Source organism: Oncorhynchus nerka, linkage group LG13 (assembly GCF_034236695.1).
Source record: "Oncorhynchus nerka isolate Pitt River linkage group LG13, Oner_Uvic_2.0, whole genome shotgun sequence".
Taxonomy (NCBI): domain Eukaryota; kingdom Metazoa; phylum Chordata; class Actinopteri; order Salmoniformes; family Salmonidae; genus Oncorhynchus; species Oncorhynchus nerka.
The window spans coordinates 31,456,306-31,468,439 of NC_088408.1; positions in this window are offsets into that span (position 1 = coordinate 31,456,306).

A 12,134-nucleotide genomic window follows, 5' to 3' on the forward strand; every position below is an offset into this window, starting at 1 on the left:
CCTCCCTCCTCAGCTGTTATTCTCACCTATTTGAGGTCAAATAATGGAAGAAAATATGGGGTCTTTTTTCGACACAAGAAGTGTGAACGTAGGTGTGAATGATGTGAAGTGAATAAGATTAGGTATGAGATTAAAGCTAAAATACCTTGGAACTTGGATGAATGTGTCATGGACGAGTAAGGAATTCAACAACAGGATTGCACTTCCATATAATAATGATGCCATTAAGGGAGTTCCAATAGTTTTACAAACTGAAAGGAAGTTTAACAGTGCTATCCAGCTTTAGGGGGGGGATACAGTATGTATGATCATGATCGTATTTTTTTGTAACTGGTCAAAAGTTCCAAGTCTAAAACATCCGTACAACTGTACCACAACAGCTATATTCATTTCAGCGAGTGCACAGTAGTGTAATGTCACCGTCGGCACGTGTGGGTGTATGAAGCGCTCATGTCAAAGTGGTTTGACTTACAACAATTCATTACTGGATGTTCTGTTTGTTGACAGATGGGTCAACCCACAAAAAAAAGGGCCTTTGATATTTTAAGTAGAAGTTGTGCACCAATATTGAATTTTAAAAGTATGTTATATTAAATGAAGTGCCCTTTAATATAGACCACGTGGAGAATTCAAATACATCTGATTTTGTATATGAATAAAGACATACTAAAGTACCCAAACTCGACCCTGTGTCACTTCTAAGAAGATTCCAAACCATCTCATCTCAAAATGTTTCTAAGTTCCACCATCATTGTAAAGTCTTAGATGAAGTCATTTCCAAAGATTCTTATTTATTTAATGTGATTAGTGATTCATTTACGTCTGTCTCTCATTTTAAGGTCAACACTGTTACATGAACTAAACTCTCGTTTTAATATGGTGAAACTAATCCTTTAAAAATATGTTTTTCAAAAAAAACATTGAACATCTAATACTCAAATCACAGTATAAAAGCAGGTGAGCTGGTCATTTTCTGGTGTTGGTGTGGTGGAAAACTGAGCAGGTTGAGCGTAACACAGTAATCCTGTTACCCAGAGATACACAGGCTAGAAATGTTTTTAACAATTACATTTTCAATTGGCCACTCCCTGTTGCACACAACAAGCTTATATTGCCCCTGTCACAAGGGGATTTATGGCTGATTTAAGATGAAATCGTCAACCCCGTTACAGTCAACCCTGTTACTTTATTTGGCACTTAATAAGCACTTACTATAAGATCTTGAGAAGGGAAAACATGTTTTTTATTAAGTTGAACTTGTGCTCTTTATGACAGAATGTTAAAATTAGGTGAAATCAAATGTTTTTTTGGACCAAGTCTCAAAAGGCACCGAATTGATCTAAAGACCCAGAAATGTTGTTTTCCTGACATAGACCAAAACTATTCTAGTTTCTATGATGGCTAGATGAAGTATATACATTTAGCAGAAATGTTTATACAAAGGTATTATATATTCATATTATAATGGATCCAGAAGGAATCTAACACACATCCCTGGTGTTGCCAGCACCATGATCAAACCCACACCCCTGGTGTTGCCAGCACCATAATCAAACCCACACCCCTGGTGTTGCCAGCACCATGATCAAACCCACACCCCTGGTGTTGCCAGCACCATAATCAAACCCACACCCCTGGTGTTGCCAGCACCATGATCAAACCCACATCCCTAGTGTTGCCAGCACCATGATCAAACCCACACCCCTGGTGTTGCCAGCACCATGATCAAACCCACACCCCTGGTGTTGCCAGCACCATGATCAAACCCACATCCTTGGTGTTGCCAGCACCATGATCAAACCCACATCCCTAGTGTTGCCAGCACCATGATCAAACCCACATGCCTGGTGTTGCCAGCACCATGATCAAACCCACACCCCTGGTGTTGCCAGCACCATGATCAAACCCACACCCCTGGTGTTGCCAGCACCATGATCAAACCCACATCCCTGGTGTTGCCAGCACCATGATCAAACCCACACCCCTGGTGTTGCCAGCACCATGATCAAACCCACACCCCTGGTGTTGCCAGCACCATGATCAAACCCACATCCCTAGTGTTGCCAGCACCATGATCAAACCCACAACCCTGATTTGCCCGCATGATCAAACCCACACCCCTGGTGTTGCCACCATGATCAAACCCACACCCCTGGTGTTGCCAGCATGATCAAACCCACACCCCTGGTGTTGCCACCATGATCAAACCCACACCCCTGGTGTTGCCACCATGATCAAACCCACACCCCTGGTGTTGCCAGCATGATCAAACCCACACCCCTGGTGTTGCCAGCATCATGATCAAACCCACATCCTTGGTGTTGCCAGCACCACGATCAAACCCACACCCCTGGTGTTGCCAGCATGATCAAACCCACACCCCTGGTGTTGCCAGCACCATGATCAAACCCACACCCCTGGTGTTGCCAGCACCATGATCAAACCCACATCCCTAGTGTTGCCAGCACCATGATCAAACCCACAACCCTGATTTGCCCGCATGATCAAACCCACACCCCTGGTGTTGCCACCATGATCAAACCCACACCCCTGGTGTTGCCAGCATCATGATCAAACCCACATCCTTGGTGTTGCCAGCACCATGATCAAACCCACATCCTTGGTGTTGCCAGCACCATGATCAAACCCACATCCTTGGTGTTGCCAGCACCATGATCAAACCCACACCCCTGGTGTTGCCAGCACCATGATCAAACCCACATCCTTGGTGTTGCCAGCACCATGATCAAACACACTGATCCTTCAGACAACGTGTTCAATTGCATTCTACCGGCATGTTGTTCTGCTGAGAGATTTACTTTAGCCCAGAAAGTCTGCTGACTGTGGAGAGAGTTTGACCTGTCAAAATGAAGGAGTACTGGTCGGTGATAAACCCACACATTCTGTACTTTAAAGGCCCATATCCAAAGGATATGACTGATGCCTCTGGACTCAGTTACTGCCGTGACGTGGCTAGAACTGCTTTGAGGTGGCTGTTGTGAGCGCTGCTTAGAAAGTGATGTAACCATATGAAACTCTCTCGGACCGGCTGCACACGGCAGGAAGAGAAGCCTTCTGAACCTAGTTAACAGGGTTTTACTACTCATGGCGCTACCCACTAATATGATTGTTTTCAGCTCTGGATCAAACCCTGAGAGAGAGAGGGAAATTGTGCGTCTCCAAATATCAGTAATGTTTATTGCTTCCCGCACAAGAAAGAAGAAAAACAACGTATGAAATGAAATCAGGCTGTGACTGACTGGTCGACTCTCCCTGTGGCTAACATCTGGTGCGAGACATGCATCATTGAACTGTTGACTGCGCCGATTGCTTTGGCCTCCTTGACATCGGCTACTTTATACATGGCAATTAAGAAAGCTGTGATTAACTGAGAAATATGTAATCGCACTAATCACCTCACATGAAAGGTACAAATTCCCCAGACGTATTTTCCTCTCCACAATAACCATTACGCTCCACTGTCTCCATACGTATGTAAACGCATGACTTATTATCCCGATATGAAGACATGAACCTTCAGGCACTTGATATCTCTCACTTGAAATTGAGCTCTTCAAACAACAGAGAACAGTGCAGTAACGTACAGTGGTACAGCATCATAGCCTACTTCCAATTTGTTCACAGTTAGTGTTGAGTAGGCCATTGTCTGTGATACAATTAAGATAAACATGCAAACATCCTTGAAACATGCTATGAGCTTCCCCCTGAGAACATGCTAGGAGTCGTTGTTATTCTGTTGGGCTGGAGAGCAGGCCCTTGTTAGTCAGACTCTACCAATATGCCAATCACACACTTGGGTATAGGGTCCTGGCTTGCCGCAGGGGGAAATTCACAGCTGTGTACTGGACTGGACAAACTCTCATCCAGGAGACCCGTCTTGATGTACAGGCGATGTTAATCTGTTCAAAATGATGACATTATTCTTTGACTTGGTCAGTGAAATGCATTTAATTCAATGTAATTGTATTGTGTTGAATCACTGCACGATGTACAGCACCTTCAGAAAGTATTCATACCGCCTGACTTATTCCACATTGTGTTGTGTTACAGCCTGAATTCAAAATGGATTCAATATTTTTAGACACAATACCCCATAATGACAAAGTGAAAACATGTTTTTAGACATTTTAGAAAATGGATTTAAAATTAAATACAGAAATATCAAATTTACATAAGTAATCACACCCCTCAGTCAATACAGGTTAGAATCCCCATTGGCAGTGATTACAGCTGTGAGTCTTTCTGGGTAAGTCTCTAAGAGCTTTCCACACCTGGATTGTACAATACTTGCACAATATTATTTTTTATTCTTCAAGCTCTGTCAAGCCAGTTGTTGTTCATTGCTTGCTAGACAGCCATTTTCTTGACATAGATTTTCTCGCCGGTTTAAGTCAAAACTGTTACTAGGCCACTCAGGAACATTCAATGTCGTCATGGTAAGTAACTCCAGTGTATATTTGGCCTTGTGTTTTAGGTTATTGTCCTGCTGAAAGGTGAATTTGTCTCCCAGTGTCTGTTGGAAAGCAGACTGAACCCTGTTTTCCTTTAGGATTTTGCCTGTGCTTAGCTCTATTCCATTTCTTTTTATCCCCAAAATAACTCCCTAGTCCTTGCAGATGATAACCATACCCATAACATGATGCAGCCACCACCATGCTTGAAAATATGAATAGTGGTACTCAGTGATGTGTTGGGTTGGATTCACCCCAAACATAACGCTTTGTATTTAGGACATAATGTTAATTACTTTGCCACATTTTTGCAGTATTACTTTAGTGCCTTACTGCAAACAGGATGCATGTTTTGGAATATTTTTATTCTGTATAGGCTTCCTTCTTTTCACTCTGTCAATTAGGTTAGTATTGTGGAGTAACTACAATGTTGTTGATCCATCAGTTTTCTCCTGTCACAGCCATTAAATTCTGTCACTATTTTAAAGTCACCATTGGCCTCATGGTGAAATCCCTGAGCGGTTTCCTTCCTCTCCATGAAACTGAGTTAGGAAGGACGTTTGTATCTTTGTAGTTACTGGGTGTATTGATACACCATCCAAAGTGTAATTAATAACTTCACCAGGATCAAAGGGATATTCAATGTCTGCTTTTTTATTTTCATCCATCTACCAACAACTGATTCCGCTATGACATTAGGGGGAAGTGAGTGTAGGTCAGTGACACAATAAAATGTGGAGAAAGTCAAGGAGTGTGAATACTTTCCGAAGGCACTGTATCTCCTCATAACCCTGGTCATAGGCACTAGGCAGGTGGGGTCTGTGTTATCAAAGGGCTGTGTTATCAGAAAGCTGAGTGCAGGGGTGCATGATTTCAGGGCAGTTGGAACAGAATACAGTGCACATGGTTTCATCAATACCTCCCTGGGTGACTTCTAGGAAGAAGGAGAGAGGCTGAGGTGCCGTTGGCAGATGTACTGTACGTGTTAGTTCTCAGAGGAATGTAGATGGTGCTGAGGAAGAGGTCAGTCACACTCTGTCACTGTTAGCTGTTAGCCAAGCACTCCCACAGGAATGTAGACTCACTCCTTCCTCAGAATGTGCTAATCATCCCTCTTCTCTTCTCTCACGACCATAATCCAGGGCAAATGACACTCAGTGGAGTTATTACTTTGTTTCAAACTTGTGTGAGTAACCATTAGTGATACAACACATGATCTGATGACACACTCTCGCATGAAGACACAGAAGTCAAAAGTGCAGGAATATAATTAATTAAAGAAAAAAATATTTTATCAATTTCCATGTTTACAGAACGTATTCACACCGCTTTTATGTTTACACATTGTGTTGTGTTACAGTCTGATGTCACGATCGTTATAATGGGTGGACCAAGATGCAGGGTGGTATGGTTCCATTCTCTTTATTAGGAAGTGAAACTCAGAGGAAACAATAAATCGCAAAACGAAACGTGACGCAACAATAGTGCTCACAGGCAACTATACATAGTCAAGATCCCACAAAGCACAAAGGGGAAATGGCTGCCTAAATATGATCCCCAATCAGAGACAACAGTAAACAGCTGCCTCTGATTGGGGACCATACCAGGCCAACATAGAAATATAATTACCTAGATGACCCACCCTAGTCACACCCCGACCTAACCAACATAGAGAATAAAAAGCTCTCTATGGTCAAGGTGTGACACCTGAATTTAAAAATGATTACATTCACATTTTTTGTAACTGGTCTACACTCAATACTCTGTAGCTCTTTCCTGCAGTCAAATGACCAAATCACTCTCTAGTGGCCTCATGAGTGGAAACACCTGTCGAAAATCCAGTGTTTCTATGTCAAACCGTTTTGTTATATTTCAGTCTTCTGTGATGTATACACTGAGTACACCAAATATTAGGAACACATTCCTAATATTGAGTTAACTTAAATCGGTATGAAAATCTATGGCAAGACTTGAAAATAGCTGTCGAGCAAAGATCAACAATCAACTTGACAGAGCATGAAGCTATAACATACCAAAATGCGGAATAAGTCAGGGGCTTGGTATACTTTCTGATGGCACTGTATACAGTATTGTATACTGTATATTCAGACACATTTTAAACAATGACAGCCAAATCAATGTAGTGATTTTTTTTGTTGTTCACCTTTATTTAACCAGGTAAGCTAGTTGAGAACAAGTTCTCATTTGCAACTGCGACCTGGCCAAGATAAAGCATAGCAGTTCGACACATACAACAACACAGAGTTACACATGGAATGAACAAAACATACAGTCAATAATACAGTAGAAAAAAAAGGGAAAAAAAGTCTATATACAGTGAGTGCAAATAAGGTCAAATAAGGGAGTGAAGGCAATAAATAGGCCATGGTGGCGAAGTAATTACAATATAGCAATTAAACACTGGAATGGTAGATGTGCAAAAGATGGATATGCAAGTGGGGATCCTGTGGTGCAAAAGGCGCAAAATAAATAAATATAGCATGGGGATGAGGTAGATACATGGGCTGTATACAGATGGGCTATGAACAGGTGCAGTGATCTGTGAGCTGCTCTGACAGCTGGTTCTTAAAGCTAGTGAGGGAGATGGGAATCTCCAGCTTCAGTGATTTTTGCAGTTTGTTCCAGTCAGTGGCAGCAGAGAACTGGAAGGAAAGGCGACCAAAGGAGGAATTGGCTTTGGGGGTGACCAGTGAGAAATACCTGCTGGAGTGTGTGCTACGAGTGGGTGCTGCTATTGTGACCAGCGAGCTGAGATAGGGCGGGGCTTTACCTAGCAGAGACTTGTAGATAACCTGTAGCCAGTGGGTTTGGCGACGAGTATGAACCGAGGGCCAGCCAACGAGAGCATACAGGTCGCAGTGGTGGTTAGTACAGTGCCTTGCGAAAGTATTCGGCCCCCTTGAACTTTGCGACCTTCTGCCACATTTCAGGCTTCAAACATAAAGATATAAAACTGTATTTTTTTGTGAAGAATCAACAACAAGTGGGACACAATCATGAAGTGGAACGACATTTATTGGATATTTCAAACTTTTTTAACAAATCAAAAACTGAAAAATTGGGCGTGCAAAATTATTCAGCCCCCTTAAGTTAATACTTAGTAGCGCCACCGTTTGCTGCGATTACAGCTGTAAGTCGCTTGGGGTATGTCTCTATCAGTTTTGCACATCGAGAGACTGACATTTTTTCCCATTCCTCCTTGCAAAACAGCTCGAGCTCAGTGAGGTTGGATGGAGAGCATTTGTGAACAGCAGTTTTCAGTTCTTTCCACAGATTCTCGATTGGATTCAGGTCTGGACTTTGACTTGGCCATTCTAACACCTGGATATGTTTATTTTTGAACCATTCCATTGTAGATTTTGCTTTATGTTTTGGATCATTGTCTTGTTGGAAGACAAATCTCCGTCCCAGTCTCAGGTCTTTGCAGACTCCATCAGGTTTTCTTCCAGAATGGTCCTGTATTTGGCTCCATCCATCTTCCCATCAATTTTAACCATCTTCCCTGTCCCTGCTGAAGAAAAGCAGGCTCAAACCATGATGCTGCCACCACCATGTTTGACAGTGGGGATGGTGTGTTCAGGGTGATGAGCTGTGTTGCTTTTACGCCAAACATAACGTTTTGCATTGTTGCCAAAAAGTTCAATTTTGGTTTCATCTGACCAGAGCACCTTCTTCCACATGTTTGGTGTGTCTCCCAGGTGGCTTGTGGCAAACTTTAAACGACACTTTTTATGGATATCTTTAAGAAATGGCTTTCTTCTTGCCACTCTTCCATAAAGGCCAGATTTGTGCAATATACGACTGATTGTTGTCCTATGGACAGAGTCTCCCACCTCAGCTGTAGATCTCTGCAGTTCATCCAGAGTGATCATGGGCCTCTTGGCTGCATCTCTGATCAGTCTTCTCCTTGTATGAGCTGAAAGTTTAGAGGGACGGCCAGGTCTTGGTAGATTTGCAGTGGTCTGATACTCCTTCCATTTCAATATTATCGCTTGCACAGTGCTCCTTGGGATGTTTAAAGCTTGGGAAATCTTTTTGTATCCAAATCCGGCTTTAAACTTCTTCACAGCAGTATCTCGGACCTGCCTGGTGTGTTCCTTGTTCTTCATGATGCTCTCTGCGCTTTTAACAGACCTCTGAGACTATCACAGTACAGGTGCATTTATATGGGGGCTTGGGCGAGTTGCTGTGGAGGGTGCCGGGCAGTTGACCGGGGTAGGGGTAGCCAGGTGGAAAGCATGGCCAGCCGTAGAGAAATGCTTATTGAAATTCTCATTTATAGTGGATTTGTCGGTTGTAACAGTGTTTTCTAGCCTCAGAACCAGTGGGTAGCTGGGATGAGGTGCTCTTATTCTCCATGGACTTTACAGTGTCCCAGAACTTTTTTGAGTTTGTACTGCAGGATGCAAATTTCTGTTGAAAAATGCTAGCCTTAGCTTTCCTAACTGCCTGTGTATATTGGTTCCTAACTTCCCTGAAAAGTTGCATATCACGGGGGCTATTCGATGCTAATGCAGAACACCACAGGATGTTGTTGTGCTGGTCAAGGGCAGACAGGTCTGGAGTGAACCAAGGGCTCTATCTATTCCAATTAGCATTGAGGTATGACAAAAAACTGTTTCCTAAGAATATTAAACCTTTTGTTCTGGCAGTTAACTGTAGTTTGATATTTCCGCCAGAAAGTTTCAAACTCCAGAAATGAAGATTTATGTTTTTAATTATACTGAAATCAACATACAGCGAGGCATAAACCACAGATGGAGTTATGAAACCATCATGGGAATTTTCTGCCTTTTGGAGATAACAGGATTGTACAGTCCAAAACCCACCAGGACTGAAACCCTTAATCCGAAGAAGAGTTTTCAGCCAAAAAAACTGATTTCTATGCATCTGTGATCTCAGTCACCTGGAATTACAGGGACGGATTGGTGGAGGCTTCTGACATTGGATTGAATGTTTTAGGTAAGGGGGATTTACATCTCTCCGAAATCTCTTGGTTTAATGATAATTTAAACGTACAAAAAGGGATCAAACCCTAACACTAGCCCTAGCCATAGCCCTAACCCTAATTACCTTGCAGAAGGCATGATGGAGCTTTTGCCATACTGCTATTTCCATACTGCTAACCTATGTTATGCTAACATTCGATCTACATTAGTGCCTACACGGGAGGGATGTGGTCCACTGGGGCATTGTGGGATGGAGTTGGTTGACCTTGCTACATGTTTAAACACCTCACCAACAATGAGGCAGTGATTCTAGTGTAGTTCAGGTTTTATATTTATGTCTTCACATCACTATCACACCACTCCAGTTCCCCCAAGCATGTTGCCTTAAAGCATCATCTTATCAGTATGTAAAGGATTAATGCTGAGTATTGGGTTCTGGTTCTGGGACTATTTTTTTATTACCAAATGTATTTTAGATATGTAAAAGTATCGTTATGTTGGGATAATCCATGGATGAACACAGACCTACTGTACACACATATACTGTTCACTTAAACCATTTTATTTTTCTTAAGAACTTTGCATCTGGATCTAAGAGTCATCTCTTCAGATCAACGTTACTACATTTCTCCTTAATGCATTTCATGTTAATTGATGCCTCTTGGTGCTAAAGTATACAAATGCTGGAGAAAAATGCTTAGCTTCACCATTTGACCTTTCTATATGAAAATATGGAGATGATATGAAAACTGTAGATGAGGAAATGCTCATTGGTTTTCATCATGCAGCTATACTGCTATAGTTCCAGAGTTCAATCTAAGTACACATTCCTTTGACATCACATGGATGTTTGTTAATTTTTAGAACTGACCAAATTTCAATATCTTGTAATTAAAATTGAAAGAGCCAGATGACACTGAAACAAAGATGTTTGAGTCTTGAGCAGTATCACAGATTTTGTATTTATTTTTCGGGACATTTATAATTACATTTTGGTGAATGGTGCTGTGGAGCATAGCCCATCCATGCTATTTCACTGATGTACTTTTGATACATAATTTACTCTCTCTCTCTTTTATTCTCTTCTAGTGACATAGGACAACAACAAGGTTCCCTTTCAGTAAGTCAACAATGGGGAATCGCACTCTCGCGACTTCGGTTGAAGGATATACAATCACACCTGACAAGGCCAATGAAATCCATTCCTTGCTGGAAGTCCCACCTTCCACAGGTGATAGGCTAAGGCTCGGATTCTTTCCTTAAATTATTCTGCTCTTCACCTCGGTGTGAACCAGACAGTAAGAAGACACAGTGGCAGAATAAATTCAACCACATCTTTGTTTCATCACAAAAACGGAGAGCAATCTTTGTCCGGTGAAGTCCACAAAGCATGTTGCATGTAACAAACAATTATATGATCTACTTGGTGAGGATGCCAATGCCATCCTCCTCTCTTTCATGCTGACAAAACGCTACACGCTACTATTTTTTGTTGTCCTAGGCTACCTGGCTAAAATGCATGCCCGCTAGCCTAACTTCCTTTCATGGGCAACGTTAGCTAGTTAACATTAGCCTTCTACATCTAACTACATATTGAATTTACATCCTTTCAGTCCAGGGGCACGGTGTACAAATTTATGGTTGGATCATAATCGCCATTATAATCATTGGCCAGTACGGAAAATTAAGTAAAACTACAAGTCCAAATCTCTATCTCAATCAATGGCAAATTTTTGGAAAGGGTCAATTTTAGCTAACTAGCTAGCCACCGGAAGACAACAACACAACGAAATGCAACAATTCAAGTTGTTTCTGTCAGAGACATATTTCTCTTGATGCGATGTGATAGGAGTGAACCAAATACGAACTGTCTTCACCTGACACTTTTCTTTGGTGCGCCAGTTCCATTATCAGTTTAACTCACTAAATTTAGCTCAACGCTGATTGATTATTATTTCAAACTTTTTTTAACAAGGGAGGCCAAAAGCTACAGGGGGGCAACAATGTCATACTCTTTATGACCAGACAGAATCAGATAGATGGCCTACACATACAGAAACAAAGGGGCGCTGTTTCGCTCGCACGCTTTCTCCGGTTAGATACGTTCAGCCTATTGCGAATTGAAGGGAAATTATGAAAACTCAGAGAGATTTGCCAGTTTTTTTTCTTTTTTACTTGGTCAATTTTTGAGGGAAGCCTGGCTGCCATGAATACACGCCACTGGTGTGGACCAGTGCTGCCTTGGCTGCAGTCTTCTGGTTCGCAGCTGCTCCTTTCTTCTTAGTAGCTGCTGCCATGGGATCAACAAGTTCAAGTTCAACTTGAAAGTGGAGCATGCGTTGGAGTGTGTATAAGCGTTTGTTCCAGCTAATGGTGGAAAAATGATTGGAACCATTTCCGTGTTTGGCGCTAGGTTTTATGGGGTATCATGACTCATACTGTGGTAGACTATTTTCAATTACTGGAGTTGGATGGGTTCGGGTTTATGTTCACCTTCTATGAGGAAGCAGCGCCCCGAACACTTGGCTGGGGTAACCCTGGAGCGAGAGGCCTTGGCACAGATCTGAGTGACCAGTAGCCCTTCCGCAAAAACATTACTGTGACAACAGTGCCCCCACGTTTCGCTAAATGGGGTACTAGGTAAGACATTGCCGGAGCCCCCTGTGCCCTTAAAGGGGCCGGGCTTCATGCA